The following is a 22,224-nucleotide window of genomic DNA, read 5'->3' as shown; positions in this document are numbered from 1 at the left end:
GAAGCATCTGTCACAGAAAAAGCATGAAAGTACGGTCTACTCACAAATTCATTTTTTATATATCAATGAGCACTGGTAGAAAGACATGGAATTAAGATTTGTTGAGTTGACTTGAACTTTCCTTGTTCCATGTGTTTCACCCAAAAATTAAATGTTATCATCATTTACTCACCCTGGTGTCGTTCAAAACTCTTGTATGTCTCTTGCACGTCTTTCATTTTTTCATGGAACACAAGTGGACATGTTTTGAAAAGTGTTAACTCTGCTCTTTCTTTATGAAAAAGTAAAAAAAAAAACATTAAGTGGTCAATAAAACTTGAAACGCTAAATTCCAAGTAATCTGAAGCCATATAATGGCTTTGTGTTATGAACAGACTAAAATTGAAGTCGTTCAATAAAAAACTTGACAAATAACAAACATATTTAAATTTGTACCAGGTTTTCTGTCAATGTTGCCAAATGACACAGTCGTGTGTCTCGTAAACGAATTGAACTAAATCTGAATATGCCGAAGTAAATGTGCAAATAATGTTTGAGAGCTATGGCAGAGGGCAAGATTTCCACTGGAACTAATATTATAGTGCTTTAATGTCCCAATGCACAATATCAAAGGATTTTTTTAAACAATTGCAGTTTATAAAGTTTTTTTCACCTACAAAAAGTTTCTATCTTTTTTCCTTTCTCTTGATCCCCTCCAATTAACCCCTTACACATTATTCCCAGCAACAAAGAACTTATCTTTAAGAACATTAATTTAACAATAATAGAATAACATTAACATCACAGTATGTTTATGTTGCTTTTTTGTCATTGTTGGAGATTGACTGCCCTTGGTGAGGATATGCTTTTGTCATTTTTGAACAAACTATTCCTTTAAAGTTTGTAGATGTGGGAGTGTTTGGAAAACAATACTTTTGCAATACTGTTTGGTGGCACTTGTAGTTACACATTTCACCTTTAAGGGTGAAGTTTAGTAGAAAGCCTTCAAAAAAAGTTCTTCGAACTTGAATTACTTCACCTCCACAAATGTAATACTTATTTTTTATTTGGTCTCTGTCAGTCAGTCAAGCTGTGCTACAGTTTGACATTGTCTGCTTTATTCCCTAGTGCAGATGTAGATGGAAGCTAATCTAATAGAGCTGGCTGGCCTGTGTCTGTGACAGACAGAGAGAGAGGCAGAGATATCCTGCTGTTACACTGATGGCATCCCCTGATCTCCCACCCAGACAGCAAGGATATAATATCCCCTCTTGGTAGGCAATAATACTCAGATCACAACGCTGCTATATGGAGATGAAGCTTGAGAGTATCAAATGGAGGTTACATACAGTAGAGCATAGACCCCCTCAGCTCTGCCTAAAGACACAGTGAGCAAAATCAACATCATGGTAAGCGGCTAAGATGCCCCCTAACACTGCTGTGCATTTAATTCTACAGAAGATCCTGATAAAAGGACTATTGACATAGGTTAAACTTCAACTCAAAGAGATGTAGTTACAAAATGCACTGATCTTAATGGGATAATTCCCCCAAAAATGAAAGTCTAACCATTTACTATTCCTCATGTCTTTCTTTCTTTCTTTCTTTCTTTCTTTCTTTCTTTCTTTCATGGCAATGAAGTTGTAAAATTGGAAATAACTTTACACAGAAAATAAATTTGATCACACTAAAATCATGTTAACACACATATGGCTAACATCTTGTGACTATACTTTTGAAGTAGTGAGTATTTTAACGTTTACAGATTGGCCCTGTTTACTTCCATTGTAAGTTCACTGTAACACAGATGTTTTTAAAGAAAACGTCTCAGGTTACGACTGTAACCCTAGTTCCCTGAGAAGGGAACGAGACGATGCGTCGATGACGCTTTGGGAACACCTTTGCGTGTTTACCCCTGAAGCACGTATGTCAACTAGTCAATGGAATGAATGAACGCCACGGGCGGGTGACGTCATGACCAGGAAAGGATATAAGCACATCCGGTGCGTTACTCGCGCTAGCTTTTAGAGCCTCAGCAAAGTCGATCGCAGGGATGCAGGAAGTATGGCAGGGGGACGCATCGTCTCGTTCCCTTCTCAGGGAACTAGGGTTACAGTCGTAACCTGAGACGTTCCCTTACGAGGGAACTCGCGATGCGTCGATGATGCTTTGGGAACGATAATACCCAATCCGCCATAATTACAAAATGCCAGATGATAAAAACTGTCGGCAAATTAAGTAAAAAGCACCTGGGATCCTGGGGCAGCTTCCAGGTCCAGGCTATAAAACCTCACAAAAGTTAGCGGCGAGGACCAACCTGCCGCATCACACACCTCCTGGAGGGAAACTCCTAATAAGAGGGCTTTAGAGGCCGCCATACTTCGAGTAGAGTGAGCTCTGACCACCAAAGAGCACGGCTGGCCAGAGGACTCATATGCAAGAGAAATAGCCTCAACTATCCACTTACTGATTGTCTGTTTAGAAGCAGGAAGACCTTTCTTAGGTGAACCAAAACAGACAAACAACTGATCAGATCTCCTCCACGGGGCAGCCCTGTGGACATAAGTGTCCAGTATTGTGCCCCCTGCCCGAGACAGAAGGTCTCTCCTGACAGGTACCCCGAAAGGAGGGCCGTCGAGGAGATGAATTAGGTCCGTAAACCAAATTCGACTCGGCCAGCGTGGAGCTACTAATAATAGACTTACTCCGTCCTGGCGGACTCTCTCCAGAACTCCTGGGAGCAGAGCAACAGGGGGAAATGCGTACAGACATAGCCTCGGCCAAGTCTGTACCATAGCGTCCAACCCCAAGGGGGCTGGTTGCGTGAGGGAGAACCAAAGTGGACAGTGCATCGTAAGCTGAGACGCAAACAGATCCACTTCTGCTTGGCCGTAAAATTCCCAAATGAGCTCCACCGCCTCGGGGTGGAGTCTCCATTCCCCTGGCCTCAGCACCTGCCTCGACAGGGTGTCTGCTCCTATATTCTGGTACCCTGGGATATACACTGCCCTCAGGGAGAGTATTTTCCCCAGAGACCACAAGAGGATCTGGTGCACCAGTTTGCAGAGTGGACATCTCGATGCCGACCCGCTGACTGCTCTGATTCTGCCAGAATCAGCCAGTCGTCGATGTAGTTCAGAATGCATATGCCCTGCAGCATGAGCGGAGCCAGAGCTGCATGTACGCACTTCGTGAATGTGCGGGGTGACAGAGCTAGACCGAATGGAAGCACCCGATATTGGTATTCTTTGCCCCCGAAAGAAAACCTCAGGAACTTCCTGTGTTGAGGGAGGATGGAGACATGGAAGTAAGCGTCCTTTAAATCTATCGTGACAAACCAGTCCTCGGATCTGATTTGAATCACTATCTGTTTGAGTGTGAGCATCTTGAATTTCAATTTTCATGACTGCACGATTCAGCAAACGGAGATCTAAAATTGGACGCAACCCCCCATCCTTTTTGGAACAATGAAGTATCGGCTGTAAAACCCCGATTCTCTGTCGGGGGAGTACACCTGTTCTATAGCTCCCTTTGCTAAGAGAGACTCTACGTCTTGCTCCATTACCAGAGCCTGCTCGGGATGTACTACCGTGAGTAACACCCCGTTGTAACGAGGCGGAGGAGAACCGAATTGGATTCTGTAACCTTTCTCTATTATCTGCAGGACCCAAGGAGATATATTCGTCAGATTCTTCCACTCTGTCAGAAAATCTACTAAGGGTACCAGTCTCTCGAGACTGGCCTCTGGTGTTAAAGGAACAGCCACTTCGGCGACCTGAAGCATATTGGCAGAGGGCTCACGTCCGACGCAACGTCGAGTCGACATAGCGCCGAACTTTCGCTGGATACCACTGCGCCCCGAAGCACCAAGGGTGGCGGGGTTGGCAGACTGGTCCCATGAGGACCCCGAAGTGGAGCGGGCACCGTATTCTGAGGTGTACACCGCTCCATTCCAGTTGGGGTTGTCCTCGATGGTCTGACGTGCATGCATCAGGACCTTTTTTGAGCCGAAGCCTTCTTAGCCGTAAGTACGGTCCTCAGATCCGGCTTAGACTTAGCCGACTTTGGCTGAGAGCGTTGGCTCGGTCCCCAAGATTTATTCGGGGGAGCACGAGACGCAACACTTATTTTCTGTTGCACACGGTGCGAGGAACTTGGCTGGGGATGCTCACACCCAGCATCCCCAGGGGGATGGACTCAGCGAGGAAGGAATTTTTTAAAAGCCTCAAGATTTTTTTTTATTTTCTTGAAATCTTTCAATAACCGTATTCACCGAGTCACCGAAAAGACCAGAGGGAGACATAGGGGCATCTAAAAGAAAAGCCCGCTCTTTATCTTTAATCTCTGCAAGATTTAACCAAAGATGTCTCTCAGTAGCTACGAGGGCTGCCATAGACCGCCCAAAAGCACGGGCGGTCTCCTTCGTAGCTCTGAGAGAAAGATCTGTAGCCCGACGAAGCTCTCGAATTTCGTCGGGACTAACTCCCTCACTCCTATTGATATCCCCCAGCAGATCTGCCTGATAGGCTTGGAGCACTGCCATCGTGTGCAGACAGGCTCCACTCCCAAACAAACTACACAAAGCTCATGTGTATCTCCACCCGTGATATAACGAGGGCAAGGAGAAGCACAGGCTTTAAATAGTTGTTTCGCCATAATATCCAATATAAAGAGAGACAGACAACAATAAATAAGACAGACAGTTTTGACACAGAGCGCTTTGCTGAGGCACAAAAGCTAACGCGAGTAACACACCGGATGTGCTTATATCCTTTCCTGGTCATGACGTCACCCGCCCGTGGCGTACATTCATTCCATTGACTAGTTGACATACGTGTTTCAGGGGTAAACACGCAAAGGCGTTCCCAAAGCGTCATCGACGCATCGCGAGTTCCCTCGTAAGGGAAAGCGGGATGGCTAAATACATTTTTGTTATAATCAACATTATAGCACAAATGCAGTCAATTGAGCTTAACTTGAATTGAACCTGGAATATTCCTTTAAAAGGTGAAAACTTCTGTGTTGTATTGTACGCTACAAAATATTCTATTTAGCATACAGATTTATATTTTATTTATTTTCATTTATTTTAACACTTAAATAAAATTCAATGAATTTGCTTGGATAGAAAACAAAAACATAAAGCAGAATGGCACAGGTGTAGTTCATCACATTAACTGCATGCTACACTTACAGTTCATTTAAAAACCAGAAAGTGTCCAGATATTTTTCTCCTCATTTTGTACAGTATATTCATTGTTTTATCATTTAAGATGCAATTAAGTTATTTTTGTGAAATGGCTTGCTTTACAAGTGTGTTTTTGCTTTAACATAAATGCAGCTTGTTTTGATATTTTGTTATCTATAATTCAACAAAATTCATACATTATTAAATGAGGCTTACATGTTCAAACACATATTTGGGCCACTGTACATTTTACACCAGGGAATGCAGCTGTTCCAGTGGAGTGGTAGTACAATGCTTCAGAAAGGCTTTTGGGAGTTATAGAGTAAGTTGAAACAGAGTCCTGGGAGGGTAAAAGTTCTTTGTGGGTACTGTGGAGTGTGGCATGTTTGTGCACAATTTCAAAAGGTGGACTTCATTTTAGTCCTTCATTTAGTGGTATCCTGGAATGAGAATTAAATAGGGAACAGTTATTCTCCATTTCAAATATTTTATTTTAACATTTCAAATTTGTTCCATTTTTCCACACTGTACATTTGTATACATTGGGTTAATGGTCTTATAGCATTAGCATATTTTCAAGGTTAATAACATTAGTCAAATCCAGCAAATAACTCCTAGACCATTTGAGTTGCTCACAAAATCCATTCTGGTTGTTTTTAGTCTTCTGAAAAGCTTCAGTCAAAATGTTTGCCCTCGCTATTAGACATTTTTTACTTTTTCTCTTAAATGCTAAACGAAACTAAAAGTGCGTGAACGTTTCTGCAACTGTACAGTGTAAGTCTAATCATATTTAATAAGGAAAGCATTGTTTAGCTGAACAACTAGCTGTAACATTCTAGCACCACAATGTTTAACACTGTATAATTCAGAACAGCAATTTAAGGTTAGCACTGGAAAAGTGGTGTTAATCCAGCCCAGTGGAGGGTTTCATAACCCATAGTTAAAACTTGTGCTTTAAAGAAAATTATAAATAAACATTGCTTAGTTCAGGGTTAAAACTGCCCTTAAAGAACTATTCAGGTTCAATACAAGTTAAGCTCAATCAACAGCATTTGTGACAATGTTGATTACAACAAAAAAATATTTTGACTTCTCCCTTCTATTCTTTAAAAAAAAAAAAAGAACATTGAAATACTTACATTGGAAGTGAAATAAACCAATTTTTGGAGGGTTTAAAGTTTTACCAAAAAAAAGAAGAATATTTCAGCTCTGTAGGTCCGTGCAATGCAAGTTAAGCGGTGCCAACATTTTCAAGCTCCAAAAAGCACAGAAATACAGCACACAAGTATTCCATAGGACTCCGGTGGTTAAATCTATATCAATATGATAGGTGTAGGTGAGAAACAGATCAATTTTTAAGTCCATTTTTGCTAGAATTTCTCCTCCCTGCCCAGTAAGGGGCATATGCAAAAAGAATGTGAATCACCAAAAACATAAGAAGTAGTATGTGAAAGTGAATTGACTGAGCAGAAAGTAGAATTTATAGTAAACATTGACTAAAATATTGATCTGTTTCTCACTCACACCTATCATATCACTTCTGAAGACATGGATTAAAACACTAGAGTCGTATGGATTACTTTTATGCTGACCTATGTGATTTTTGGAGCTTCAAAATATTGGCACCCGTTCTTAAAAAATCCTTCAGAAATTGTCCATTTGTGTTCTGCTGAAGAAAAAAGTCATACACATTTGAGATGGCACGAGGGTAAGTGAATTATGAGAGAACTTTCTTTTAAGGGCATAAATGTGAAGCTTCTAATTTTATAAAAGCACTTACAATTAATTCTTCTGTTAAAACTTGTTTATTATTTGACGTAATTTCTAATGTGGTTTTATGGTTTAAGCTGTTACGCCGTCATGGCAATAAAGTTGTAAAATTGGCAATAACTTTAATCATGAACTACTTACATAACTACATGTAAGTAGTTTTAATCACACTTAAATCATTTGAACACAAATTGTTTATGTCTTGAGGCTATACTTTTGAGACAGTGAGTATTTTAACATTTAAAGTCATTGTAATCGACATTATGCCACAAATGCTGCTGATTGAGCTTAACTTGTTTTAAACCCATATTCCTTTATCCCAGACATTAAAGTGAATAAAATATGCATTTCTCTTCACTCTATTATGTCATGTATAGCTAAAAACGTTTTATTTGAACCCAGAGATGTGTAGTATGAAAAGCCCTTGTGTATATTTAAACAAGCAGGGGTGGAAAGAGTACTGAAAAATCATACTCAAGAAGAAGTACTTTTACTTCCCAAAAAATGTAGTGTAAGTACAGTAAAAGTAGCTGTCCTTAAAACTACTCAAATAAGGATAAAAGAGTAGCTAATTTAAAAGTACTCATGAGAAAGTGAGTATTGAGTATTGCAAAACCTATGCCAACTTTTAAAATACATCACTTATCTATAATAAACACTACATGAATCTGATTCCAAATAAAAGGGAGACATGACAACAGATATACAGATTAAATAGTTATTTTCAATGCACTGATCACCATTTTAAATCATAATGTATGAAACAATTTAATTAAAATCAGTTTATGTGTAGTGTCTAAATTTCCCTTAATGCCGACAGAGCGAGTTATTGTTCTGCATAAAACATGTTCAAACAATGCAAGAAATGCAAAAAAGAGCTAAATAAGCAGGATCACTTGGCACGTCATGTCCTGCACAATAGTGGAGGTTGAGCAGGCACGGGAAAAATTGTTTGGTATAGGGATCACGCTTAAAAAGGAATACAATTTTAATTTTAATTGTAAAATATGTCTTTTTAAGCCCAGCAATATGTGTTCTCAATCTAATGCATGATGCACAATTTTATGAAGTTTCTGAAGGATTGCTCTGCAAATTATAATTTATAAAGGCTCAGCATAATTATAAATTATTTTATCATCTCTACTTTCCTGGTAATGTATTATACCAATTAACACACTCTCTACATCAGGGGTTAGTATTATTAAAAAACTAACAATATTATTTAAAACTGTCACGGTTTTTTTAATTACATTAATACTTTTAAAGCTACTCAAGTTATTCAGCCAAAAGTAGTGAGTGGTTTTCTCATTTCCTTGATAATGTTGTTTGATTTAATAGCCTTTATATGACATAGCCTGCTAGAGAGTGCCCAATTCGGTTACATGTTCACTTCAACGCCAACATTTTGATGCAAATATGCTTTTTGTCCAACTGTTTAAATTCACTTTAGACATAAATGACTGCGTTTACATTAAATCCTCACCAAGACGGGCATTGGCGGAATAATAAAGTGTTTTTGACAATTTAGGTGCATAACCGCATTAGCGCTCAAACATTAGCTACCTGTCAATCGAACAACATGCATCTACAGAGATCAGGAAATAAAAAGTAAATCTTTTATATTTTATCTAGATCAACCAACCAGTGGTGCTCTTGCTATCACAATCGTTGTAATGAACACCCCTGTTCTAGATGTAGAACATAAATATAGAACACGTCTAGGGTTACATGTGTAACCCTTGTTCCCTGAAAAAAGCGGAACAAGATGCTGCGCTGCTAAGCGCTACGGGGAACAACTCTAGCTGTGAACCGAGCTGAAATAGTGTGTGTCAATGAACATTGACCGGAATTTATAGCCTTGGCTGATGTAATCATTAGATGCACCTGCAGCCAGGCTATAAATGGATACGTCACCAGGTGTCATCAGATACTTCTTTTTGAAGAGCAGTCCTGGGACGTCTCAGTGCGGCAAAGCAGCGCAGCATCTCGTTCCGCTTTTTTCAGGGAACAAGGTTTACACATGTAACCCGAGACGTTCCCTTTACAAAAAGCTTCACTACGATGCTGCGCTGCTAAGCGCTACGGGGTACGCAATACCCACGCCGCCGCACTTGGGGCTGTCCGGACCCCTACGGTTGTGCAGTGTACTCACAAAAATGCGAGAGGTCTCAGACATGAGCTTGAGATGTCGACTCAAGGGCATAAGAGCCCGGAGTAGCATAAACATCTAAACCATTCAATTTTGATGAATGTGCGTGGAGAGGACCAGCCTGCCGCATCACAAACTTGTTCAGGCATGAGCTGAGATGTCCACTCAAGGGCATAAGAGCCCGGAGTAGCAAAGCATCTAACCCATAAAGTTCGATGAATGTGTGCGAAGAGAACCCTATCGCAACACAAACTTGTCATAAAAACTGATGAATGTGAGCGGAGAGGACCAGCCTGCTGCATCACAAACTTGTCCAGACATGAACTTGAGATGTCGACTCAAGGGCATAAGAGCCCGGAGTGGCAAAACATCCAAACTATATAAATCTAATGAATGTGGGCGGAGAGGACAACCTGCCGCATCACAAACTTGCTGCAGAGGGAGACCTCTAGCCAAGGTTTTAGAGGAGGAGAGCCCTCTGGTAGAGTGCGACCTAAAACCTACTGGCGAAGCTTGACCGCGCACCTCGTAGGCCCGGGCAATAACGAGGATGCCTCTTTGAGGGCACCCCGCCCACCAAGCCGTGGCAAACCGCAGTGGCCACATAGAACCTGGCAGTGGCGAGGCAAGTGCCCGCTGACAGTTCTTTCTACAGAAAATCCAGAACTGAAGCAAACTGGCAGTAAGCTGGTTCTGTAATAAGAACTTTAGCAGGCGCATTTGTGCTATGTATGCGTTACTACTAGTAGTGGGGGGGGGGGACTGGGTGACTCGGGGAGAAGTAGAGGAGACATTGTGCTATCAACAGAGGCGAAGATGTCCTCTTCTGCCCTGTAAAATCTACCCAGATCAGTTCCAAGTGGAGGGAGCCCTAGCATTTGAAATGGTCTCGATACTCTCAAGAGAAAACCCTGTGAAACTCATTTGGTACCCTTAGGGGCCAAACATGAAAGATTCCACAATTCGGAGCAGGGATGAAATATTGCCCTGTGCCTGAGATAGAAGATCCTTCCTGTTCGGAATCGCCCAAGGCGAGCCGTCGAGAGAAGAGATTAGCTCCGAGAACCAAGCCCTGTTCGGCCATCGCGGTGCTATCAGTAAGAGGCAAAAACCCTTGCTGGCGAACTCTGGGCAACTACTACCTTAGGGTGGAGTTCTTAACTTCCCCGTTGGTATTTTCTGTCTGGACCGTAAATCTGCTCCCATATACGGGCATCCAGGGATATAACTGACCTGAGTGACAGGAGCTTACCCTGGGCCCTAAGGAGAATCCGACGTGTCAGAAATACAGCTGACAAGAACGTGGATCTCCTTGATGATTTATGTAAGAGGCTAAGAGAATCGCGATCCACCTCATGATCCGAAGAAGCGTCGGAACGTGCTTCGAGATCATGTGAAGGACCAGCTGGGTTTGGGGAGAAAGTGAGAGGAAGGAAACAACCCGTCTCTGCTCCTCAGCCAAATCCATGCAAGAGCCCCACGAACAATCTTTTTTTTTCGTGTGTGCTGACTCCCGGAAGCAAGCGAGGCGAGCACGACGCACTCTGCCTGTTAAAGCAAATCGCAGTGCTCGCACCCGTCCAGCTGCAACGCGAGAGCAGCATGCTCTTACCCCCAAGCAAAAACTGATGTGTGTCGTCTTCAGCTATAGAGCGAGAAGAGGGGAACACGCACCGTTTGCGGCTTTCAGTCATTCTCTATTTTTTTCTTTCTTTTTTAGAAATATATATATATATATATATACAGAGGAAAGAAAGTTTTGACAGGGTTTGTGAAACACACAGAAACAGAATCGCTCTGAAAAAAGAGTTTCTGACGACACCTGGTGACGTATCCATTTATAGCCTGGCCGCAGGTGCATCTAATGATTACATCAGCCGATGCTATAAATTCCGGTCAATGTTCATTGACGTGTTACACACACTATTTCAGCTCGGTTCACAGCTAGAGTTGTTCCCCGTAGCGCTTAGCAGCGCAGCATCGTAGTGAAGCTTTTTGTAAAGGGAACTACTCAAAAGTTTGATCTAGGACATCTCTCTTTTTCAGAAAAACATCTAGATCATTTTATTGCCCAGCCCTATTAATAACATTGCATTAATCTCTAACAGCAGCCCAATAATCTAAGTGATAGACAGATAAATTACAGGCTACATTATAGACACACAGAATCTAGTTAGCAGAAATATGAAATTTACCTCGATATGTTTTTTCAAATTAGAGGCAGGATTAATGCTGATATCTGGCTTGAGCAAGATAAACGTCTATGTTACGGATGTAACCGCCATTCCTTGATGGAGGGAAAGAGACATTGTGTCGAAGAAGCAACACTAGGGATCTCTCTTGAGAGCCTTTTGCATCTCTGATATATGAGAGATAGAATCTGGCAGACAGAATTTGCATGTCCCGCCCCCGGACATACGGGTCTAAAGGGAGGGAAATGCATCTGTTTCATTCAGGATTTTTCTGAGGAGCCGACAATGAGGTTCAGCTGCAACAGTAGCTCAGTTCAGCGATGTGGCCAGGAGGACACAACGTCTCGTTCCCTCCACCAGGGAACGGAGGTTACATCCGTAACCTAGACGTTCCCCATCTGTCGCTCACTTCGACGCTGTGTCGAAGAAGTGAAACTAGGGGGTCTAATTTAAATCACGCCATGCTTCTCGCATAGAGTTAAAGCTGCTGGGGCCATCTTAACGCTATCATACCCTTGGGTGAAGGTGATCTTTCCCGTTTTCCTTTTCTTTCGGGGGGGAAAGACCCTGCGGAGACCACACCTGCCCAGACTGGGGGAGGTAAAGAGTGGTGAAATACATCACATGGGCTTTTAGGTCACATGTGGAGAATGACGCGGTGGTAGATCCTACCTCATTGGGGGGTGGGGGGTTGCTACAAACACGGCTACCGGGGGTCCGTGAGGACTGCCCAAGGGAGACGCGGGTCCGCTCGCAAGGGGACCGTGCCGCGGAAAATACACACAGGGGGAAAAGTCCATGTGGGAGCCCATCCTGTGGAGCACCTATTCCAGTACAGGGTAAATGGAGTAACCGCATTGGTATGGTCTGCGAATTCCTCCGCTGAAACCGGGCAGTTTGTCAGTGTACCGAGTTCTACTGGATCGGACCTGAGAAAACACGGGACGAAACAGACTCAACCCTGAGATTGTAAAACCTCGCAAAGGTATTGTGTGTTGCCCAACTCGCTGCTCTGCCTATGTCTGCTAGGGAGGTGCCCCTGACCAGTGCCCATGAGGATGCAACACTTCTTGTTGCGTGTGGTCGGACCCGCAAGAGCGGGGGGCACGGCTTGGGTGTGATAGGCCAACGTATGGCGTCCACTACCCAGTGGGAAAGCCTCTGTTTGGAGACAGCCTTCCCTTTCCGCTGTCCACCAAAGCAGACAGAGCTGCTCAGAACGTCTAAAGCTCTGCGTGCGGTCCAAGTAGATACGCAAAGCACGTACCGGACACAGCAACGAAGGGGCTGGGCCTGCCTCCTCCCGGGCAGCGCTTGCAAGTTCACTAACTTGTCCCTGAAGGGAGTGGTAGGAACCTTGGGCACGTAGCCCGATCGCGGTCTTAGGATCACGTGAGTGTCTGCCGGACCAAAATCCAGGCAGGTGTCGCTGACAGAGAACGCTTGCAGGTCCCCGAACCTTTTGATGGAGGCGAGCGCGATCAGGAGGGCCGTCTTCAAGGAGAGCGCCCTGATTCCGTCTGATTCTAGCGGCTCGAAGGAGGGTCTCTGAAGGCCCGAGAGGACCACTGAGAGATCCCAGGAGGGGAACAGGCTCGGCCAGGGGGGTTTTTCCTCCGGGCGCCTCTTAGGAACCTGATAATTAAGTCATGCTTACCCAAAAACCTGCCATCTACTGTGTCATGGTGGGCCACGATAGCAGCTACATACACCTTCAAGGTGGAGGGGGACAGCCTCCCCTCCAACCTCTCCTGCAAGAATGAAAGCACTGACTCGAGCCCGGACAGAAGTCAACAAGCATGTCGGGGGGTTCGTGGGGACGTACCCGGCGAAACCAAGCCCGCTGCAATCCTCAAATCGCCTCCATCGCCAGCCGGGTTGTCCTCAATCCCGTGGGAAGAAGCAGCGACGTGGGGGGCGGCTGGAGTTGTGACCACAACGTTGCCATGGTCATGTTCTCGCAGTGAGAACATGAGCCATTCACAAACGCTGCCTCGGTGTGATCGCTGCCCAGACACACGAGACAGCGCCTGTGGTCGTCAGGAGCGAAGAGCACTCTACCGTATCCAGGAACTACACAGGGGCAGAAGGGCATCTTAATAAAGACACATCCTGAAAAGGACGTTCAACGCCAACTGTGCATAATGCTCTTTTAGAGAAATAACTCTTTTACTGCGCTGTCGAAGCGCCCAGGGGGTAAACTGCACTGCCGTGCAGAGAAGGGAGAAAGCTGCTTATATGCGCCGTAGATCCAACAGCAATCGCACTCAGAGATGGGAGGAACAGTGTGTAACTCGCAGCTCACTGCATACACGCAAATTCTGTCTGCCAATTTCTCAGATCAGAGATGCAAAAGGCTCTCAAGAGAAACCCCTAGTGTCGTTTCTTCGACACAACGTCGAAGTGAGCGACAGACGGGGAACTCACATGACACGATCATGCAATTGGCTTTTTTACTTCAAAAATCCCTTTCAAGGGCTGCTGTGTTGTTGAGCTATAAACTATGCTTGAGGCATTCTCCACATACATAACAGTTGGTGTCAGATCTGCAGCTGCTGTTCAAATTTTTTACGTGTGATTTGATTGGATGGGAGTCATGTGACTCTCCCTAGCCAATCATGTTGAAAGATAAAAATAAAATCAGGACAGGGAATTAGCAAGCACAGACGGTGGGAAAATAGTGCAGTAAAAGTACAGTTACAGCCAGTGGCGTATCCAGGACATTTTTACTGGGGTGGCCAAGAGGGGGCACAGACCTAGCGTGGGGTGGCGATACCGGGAGAAACTTTATGAATGGCTCATGATTAAAATGTGTAAATATCGCATTGCTTTACACGTGTAGAATAAATGAATTCTAAAACTCATGTTAGCATTCACTGGATTGTTTGTATTCAATATGTTGTTCAATATTCAACTGTTGTTTTGACATTTTTCAGTTTTCGATTCCTGTTCTATTTCAACCTATTACAGTTTCTGGGAATCTCTGGTTATTTTAACATAACATCCATTTTTAAATCAGTAATTGTTTAGGAAAAGTCAGCTACACATTTTTAAGAGCTATTCTCATTGTAGACAATTAATCTGCATATAACATCAGTTCCCCTTCTGTCGCTCTCTCCACGTTGTGTTGGAGAAGCGACACTAGGGGTCTCTCTTGAGCGCCGATATCCACCTCTGATCTATGAAAAAAGGCCAATGAGAGTTGGCAGCCGGTATTTGCATGTCCCGCCCCCGGACATACGGGTATTTAAGCGGCGCAAATACGGGAGTTCATTCAGAAAATTTCTTCGGAGCCGATGGTCTGTCTGCAGTTTGCTGCGAGTTACACACCACTAACGTTCCTGTTTCCTCTGACGATCTGCATGCTGTTGGATTTGACGGCGCACAACAGCGGCTTTCTCCTACTTTGCACGGCGTGCATTGTTGCCCCTGAGCGCTTCGGCAGCGCAGACACACACACACACACACACACAGTGTATTAAAAGAGTAAATTTCCTTTAAAAGAGTAAATTCCTCTAAAAGAGCAAACACAGCGGCGTTGAACGTCCTTTTAAGGACACGTCTTTTTCAAGATGCCCTTCCGCCCCTGTGTTGTTCCTGGATGCGGTAGAAGCCTCTCCGCTTCAGACGGCCACAGGCGCTGTCTCGTGTGTTTGGGCCGCGATCACACCGAGGCGGCGTTTGTGGATGGCTCATGTTCTCACTGCGAGAACATGAGCATGACCACGTTGCAGTCGCGGCTTGCTTTCAACAGAAAGCAAGCCACCCCAGCCGCACCCCGGATTGCTCCTTCCTCCCACGGGATTGAGGGTGATGCGGTTGGCACTGGGGGCGATTTGGGGGCGGCAGCGGCAGCAGTTTCGCCGGGTAGCCCCCCGCGAACCTCCCGTTCCCCGACACGCTCGCTGGTCCCAGTCCATGCTCGCGGCGATAGCGGCTTGCCTCACGGCCTGGCTGTCTATCCTCCCGAGCCCGAAGCAGATGAGCTCGCCGCTGCATCGGAGAGTGTGATGTCTGATGACGAGGACTCCCCTGGACTGCCGCCTTCGGGCCAGCAGGCCCAGGCTGAGGCCGACGCTCAGATGTCTGACATGCTTTCCCGGGCCGCCACGAGCGTGGGGTTGGATTGGAACCCTCCATCCTCCCCACAGCCTTCACGGTTGGATGACTGGTTCCTGGGGGCAGCGCACCGTTCGCGGCCTCGCATGCCCCGGTCCCGTTTTTCCCGGAGGTGCATGACGAGCTGACGTCTACGTGGAGAGCCCCGCTCTCCGCTCGTCTAGGTGCCACCCACTCCACTCTCACCACCCTCGACGGCGGAGAGCGCCACAGATACGGGACGATTTCCCCAGGTTGATAGGGCAGTTGCGTACCATCTATGCCCCGGTAGCCCTACCTCCTTGCGCGGCCGCCCCGTACTCCCATCTAAGCCCTGTAGGACAACAACCTCGCTCAACGCGAAGGCCTACAGTGTGGCTGGACGCGCTGCCTCCGCCCTGCATGCGATGGCCCTCCTGCAAGTCCACCAGGCCAAAGCACTCAGAAGCATGCACGGGGGTGGACCTGATCCTGATGTGCTGTAGGAACTGCGCTCAGCGACTGACCTCGCCCTGAGAGTGATGAAGGCCACAGCGCAGGCACTCGGACAGGCGATGGCCACCCTAGTGGTCCAGGAACGCCATCTCTGTCTCAATCTGGTCGAGATGCGTGAGGCTGACAAGAACCGCTTCCTGGACGCACCTGTCTCCCCCCCCGTCTGCTCGCCGAGGGCGCCCCCCTGCGGCGAAGAAACCAGCTCCTGCTCCACCCCAACCCGGGCCCAGCTCTCAGCCCCAGCGCCGAGCACCCCGCAGGCGGCGTACGCCCCCTGTTTCACGAACCCCGAAGACCGCTCCGTCCCCTGGTGGAGGGCCGGGTGGAGAATCCTTTGTTTTTTCATTTGCCACACCCCTTGACGGGGGCTGTGGTACCCACATTCTCAATAAAAGAGCTATTTCCTTTGCCTCTGGGTCACCTGGCCCGCAAATGCCATTCTCACGGCAATCTGCTTTCAGATTACGACAGTCCTGGTACACCGGACGCGGCGATCCCGCCTTCCACCTGCCCACGACTGTCCCCCGGACGAGACGAGTCCAGAGGACGCCAGCATCAAATCTCCTCCTCAGTCACGAACCCGCCCCCTCCCCCTGGAACAAGGTAAGTGCTTTGAGTCTATTCTCAGCACCTCAGCCTCAGGCCGCAACGAAGCCGCCCGACGCTGCACTACCTGTTCCGCCCCGCTGCGAGGCCCCGCCGGGTACGTCCAAAATACTCGTCCCTTTGGTGCCCCTAGCGCAGAGCTGGGAAGCGTGGCTTCAGTGGCGTCCGCTTTTCCGCAGTACACGGCGAGCATGCCAGTTCCCTGCGCACGGAAATCGCGACCCTCTTAGCCAAGGGCGCGGTAGAGCCCGTCCCTCCAACGGAAATGAGGAAGGGTTTCTACAGCCCTTACTTCATTGTACCCAAAAGAAAGGCGGCGGCTTACGACCAATCCTGGACCTGCGAGTTTTCAATCGGGCCTTGTTAAAACTCCCGTTCAAAATGCTCACGCAGAGAAATATTCTGGCTGGCGTTCAGCATCTAGATTGGTTCGCGGCGGTAGACCTGAAGGACGCGTACTTCCACGTCTCAATTCTGCCACGACACCGACCCTTCTTACGGTTCGAGTTCGATGGCCAGGCGTTTCAGTACAAAGTCCTCCCCTTCGGCCTGTCTCTGTCCCCTCGCGTCTTCACGAAGGCCCTTGCCCCGCTACGAGTAGCCGGCATCCACAGAGACCAGGTGCTCCAGCACCTCAGCCGTTTGGGGCTTCAGGTCAACTGGGAAAAGAGCAAGCTCACTCCGGTTCAGAGCATCTCTTTTCTCGGGTTGGAGTTAGACTCAGTCTCAATGACAGAACGTCTCACGAGTGAGCGTGCTCAGTCGGTGCTGGACTGCCTCGCTTCCTTCAAGCCAGGCACAGTGGTCCCTCTAAAACCATCGGGTAAGGTTCACCCCCGCCTGCCTCAAAACGCTCCGACCCTGGACAGACCTCTGCTTTTTATGGGCAGGAGTGCCCCTGCAGCAGGTGTCCCGAGGCGTTCTGGTCACAACCGACGCCTCCCGGTCCAGGTGGGGTGCCGTGTGCAGCGGGCACGCAGCAGCAGGCCATTGGAAAGGAGCCCCGCTGCGTTGGCACATCAATTGCCTGGAGTTGCTGGCCGTCCTTCTTGCTCTCAGGAAGGTCCTCCTGTTAGTTCGGGACAAACATGTCCTCGTGAGATCGGACAGCACCACGGTGGTGGCGTACATAAATCGCCAAGGCGGCGTACGCTCCCGCCACATGTCACAACTCGCCCGCCATCTCCTCCTATGGAGCCAGACTCAAGTCGCTGCGTGCCACTCACTTCCCCGGCAAGCTCAACGTCGTAGCGGACGCGCTACCACGACAACGCCTGCCCGGCGGGGAGTGGAGGCTTCACCCCCAGTCGGTCCAGCTGATAAGGGAACGGTTTGGCAAGGCCCAGGTAGACCTGTTCGCCTCCCAGGAAACCTCCCACTGCCCGCTCTGGTACGCCCTAACAGAGGCTCCCCTTGGGACAGACGCGCTGGCACACAGCTGGCCCTCGGGGCTGCGCAAGTACGCATTTCCCCCAGTGAGCCTTCTTGCACCGGTGCTGTGCAAGGTCAGGGAGGACGAGGAGCAAGTCACGTCAGTGGCCCCCTACTGGCCCACTCGGACTTGGTTCTCGGAACTCAGACTTCTTGCGACAGCTCCTCCCTGGCAAATTCCCCTGAGAAAGGACCTCCTCTCTCAGGGACGGGGCACGCTCTGGCACCCGCGCCCAGACCTCTGGAACCTCCACGTCTGGTCCCTGGACGGGATGCGGAAGAGCTAGCCGGCTTACCGGCGACCGTTGTGAATACAATCAACCAAGCCAGAGCCCCCTCTACCAGGCACCTTTACGCCCTAAAGTGGCGCTTGTTCGCAGATTGGTGTTCTTCCCAAACTGAAGACCCGCAGAGATGTGCGATCAAGTCAGTGCTCCTGTTCCTACAGGAGAGGCTGGACAGGAGGCTGTCCCCGTCCACCCTCAAGGTGTATATTGCCGCCCACCACGATCCTGTAGACGGCAAGTCTTTGGGTAAGCACGACCTGATCCTCAGGTTCCTGAGAGGCGCCCGGAGGTTGAATCCCTCCCTGCCAGGCCTAGTTCCCTTCTGGGATCTCTCGGTAGTCTTGGCAGGACTCCAGAGACCTCCCTTCGAGCCGCTTGAATCAATTGGTCTCAGGGCCCTCTCTGTCAAGACGGCCCTGCTGATCGCGCTCGCCTTTATCAAAAGGGTCGGGGACCTGCAAGCGTTCTCTGTCAGCGACACTTGCCTGGAGTTCGGTCCGGCAGATACGTCTGTGATCCTAAGACCGCGACCGGGCTATGTGCCCAAAGTTCCTACCACACCCTTCCGAGATCAGGTAGCGAACCTGCAAGCGCTGCCCCGGGAGGAGGCAGACCCAGCCCTTTCGTTGCTATGTCCAGTGCGCGCCCTGCGCATTTACCTGGACCGCACACAGAGCACCAGACGCTCTGAGCAGCTCTTTGTCTGCTTTGGGGGACAGCAGAAAGGGAATGCCGTCTCCAAACAGAGGCTCGCCCACTGGGTCGAGCTCAATCAACAAAGGTTGTTGCGTCCTCGTGGGCACTGGCGTGGGCACTGGCCAAGGGCACCTCCCTAGCAGACATCTGTAGAGCCGCGGGTTGGGCAACACCCAACACCTTCGCGAGGTTTTACATCCTCCGCGTTGAGGCGGTTGCGTCTCGTGTTTTCTCAGGTCCGAGCCCGTAGAACTTGGTAACACGTAGACCGACCGGCCGGGTGGATCGCTTGCGCCCAGCGCCCTTTTCCTGACATCAAGGTAGTGTGCCTTCTTCCCAGGGCACCCCACTCCGAGTCGGGCCCCTGGTCGATTCCTCCCCAGCCCTCCGGGTCCGCGGTTCAGCGGAGGAACTCGCCGACCCAAGCCTCTGCGGGTACCCTGATGGCTACCCTGTACTGGTATAGGTGCTCCACAGGTAAGGCCTCCTGCGCGGACTCCCCCTGTGTGTAATTCCACGGTTCTGTCCCCTTACGAGCGGACCCCCATGTCTCCCTTAGGCAGTTACAGCTGCCCCGGTCGCCGTGCTGTAACAACTCCCCCCTTTCGAGGCTGGATCTACCACCGCACCATACTTTCCACACGAGCCCTAAGACGGCTGTGTAACGTGTCTACCACTTTTCCTCCCCAAGAAAAAGGGCAGGTGTGGTCTCCGCAGGGTCTGGGTAAGACCCCTTCCCTATATGCGTGTAAGGGCCCGGCCGTGATTGCTCTATGCGAGAAACATAGAGAGAAAAGAGGCCCAGCCAGGCTGGCCCGTTCCCATGTTGGCAAACATCGCCTTGTTCCCCTCCCAGGGTAACTAGAAGGATTCCGATGTTCTTATGGGGCATTGGGGAAGAGTGCGTGCAGCCAGGTACAGACGATGCGCGGCACTGGATGAAATCCCTGCCCGCCTCTGTATCGGCGGTTCACGTTACACGGTTCAGCACATGGCAAGATTGGAATGGGTCCCCTAGTGTCGCTTCTCCGACACAACGTGGAGAGAGCGACAGAAGGGAACGTTTGGTTACGTATGTAACCTCCGTTCCCCGAGGGAGGGAACGACATGTTGTGTCTTTCCTCCGTCATGTTGCTGAACCGAGCCACTGTTGTGGCCGGACCATTTCCGGCTCCTCAGAAAAATCCTGAATGAACTCCCGTATTTGCGCCGCTTAAATACCCGTATGTCCGGGGGCAGGACATGCAAATACCGGCTGCCAACTCTCATTGGCCTTTTTTCATAGATCAGAGGTGAATATCGGCGCTCAAGAGAGACCCCTAGTGTCGCTTCTCCGACACAACGTGTCGTTCCCTCCCTCGGGGAATGGAGGTTACATACGTAACCAAACGGTATGCTGAGGTGCCTTCTTGTGGTTAAATTAAAACAAATCAATCTAGTCAAAAGAACAAAATTCCAGTATAATTTTCACCAAATTGCCTTATAGTTAATTCATCTTATATTAATCTTGTATCTTAATCTAATAATTAATCTTATAATTCATAACAGATAACCTTGTGAGGAAATCTTATAAAGAATGGACTTTCAAGTTATGTTCTGCAAATTTTAATCTCAAGAACAATATGAGGTTTATAATATGCTCTTGCTTAATTTTCCTTCTTAAATGCTTTTACAAGAACCATAATCCATTGTATAAATCCATTTTGAAATCAGATTAATTCTACTGTTTTGGTGATGGCTAGCAAAAAGTTGGATAAACATGTCCATGTCACGTGACTTAGCTCTTCTAGCCTCAATGCTAATAATAATAATAAAAAATAATAATAATGTTGTTTAGACTGAAAGATTAAAAGAAAAACATACCCTGAGGTCTGGGTGAAGCATGTGCTTTTATAGCCTGAAGAACCTCTTCATCAATGGTGTCAACATCACCTCTTGTAATGTCATTAGAATCACTTTCCCCACTAGATGAAGAACCTGAAGAGATAAAAATAATCATCACATTCATAGTTTGCTCATGGACACATTGATGTGACTTTTCTTCCTGTAAATTTTTATGTTCTGTATTGAAAAATTAATATTGTGTATGCTAAAGTGTGGGTTTGCTCTGTATTAGCAAATTAATATAATACACTGAGCAAAAGTGAATGAAATGAAATATGAGCACAAAAAACAAGTAAATATTCATGGAACTCAGAAAAGGGAGCAACAGAATTTGACATACTATTGTGATGTGAGGCAGGTGGTGCTCCAGACACTCCTGGATCACACTCATCTCCCACAACTTTCTGTTGTGAATGTGGCCAGTCAACTGAAGTTGAAGCTGCAGTGACTGAATACAAAGAGACATGAGGTTGGAGGCTTTTCTCTATGTCTTTTGCTTTGTACACACTCTCTCTCTCTCTCTCTCTCTCTCTCTCTGCATTGCCAGTGGAGATAGGATATTTGTGTGTGTGTGTGTGATGATTTATATTAAAACTACTTGAAGGTTTATTTGCCACATGTTCTGAAAGCTTCAAGTACTTTGAATATTACCAAATAAAATAGTTAATCAAATCATTTGCGGCATTTAAGTGCAATTTGCCCTGCCTCTGCATATTTAAAATGTCAAATAAGTTATAAAACTTTGAAGATTTGATTGGTCCGATTGACCAATAATACAAATAAAGAGTTCATAAATAAATAACTCATGTAAAGACTTAAAGTATAGTCACAGCACACTCCCCTTCCATTTCACACACAGGTTACCCATATATATATATATATATATATAAGTCATATATATAACTTTAGCTATTGAACATATATATCTGTAAAACGCTTTACACGCCTCCGTCATTAAACAGAAAACAAGGCATTTCATATTTCATGATGATATCAAGATAACATGCTGAATGTGGTGTAGGGTCTAGCTTACTCTTTAACCTAGCTACTGTTAACATGCTACATGAATGTTTTCACGTTCAGATGGAAATTCGGGATGAATTAAACGTTAGATTAGATGAACGTACCCCTCAATTCTTTCTTTTTGACCACAAATCGTCGTCGTCAACTCCTTAGAAGTTGGAGGTAGACGCTAGCTTGTGTCAGCTTCATGCTTCTGACCGACCGTTATACTCCAGCCCTAGTGCTCGCTTCATGTGACCTGCAGCACCTGCCTGGCCGCCTACGGCCTGCCCCTCCCCACTGATCAGGGTTCAGCTCACACAGCTTCAGTCCCACCACTAGTATAATGGTCAGAAATATAAAACTGACCCTGGGTCAGTGTGGCTGATGCCATTTGATTGACAGGCGTTTCTCTTGGTTCTTCGTTCTTGTGTTGATGAACATGTT

At 47.1% G+C, this 22,224-nt stretch overlaps 1 long non-coding RNA gene across 1 annotated transcript; it reads right to left on the bottom strand.

Moving 5' to 3' along the window:
* Window positions 1-5,141: 5,141 nt before the first annotated feature.
* Window positions 5,142-22,008, bottom strand: LOC127620745 (uncharacterized). The gene is made up of 4 exons (XR_007967802.1): window positions 21,903-22,008; window positions 21,116-21,223; window positions 20,755-20,868; window positions 5,142-5,607 (listed from the first exon to the last, which is right to left on the bottom strand). It is a non-coding gene; the product is annotated as an uncharacterized LOC127620745 (long non-coding RNA).
* Between the last annotated feature and the right edge of the window lie 216 nt (window positions 22,009-22,224).

This window comes from Xyrauchen texanus, chromosome 3 (assembly GCF_025860055.1).
Source record: "Xyrauchen texanus isolate HMW12.3.18 chromosome 3, RBS_HiC_50CHRs, whole genome shotgun sequence".
Taxonomy (NCBI): Eukaryota; Metazoa; Chordata; class Actinopteri; order Cypriniformes; family Catostomidae; genus Xyrauchen; species Xyrauchen texanus.
This window is presented reverse-complemented; position numbering and strand designations above follow the sequence as displayed.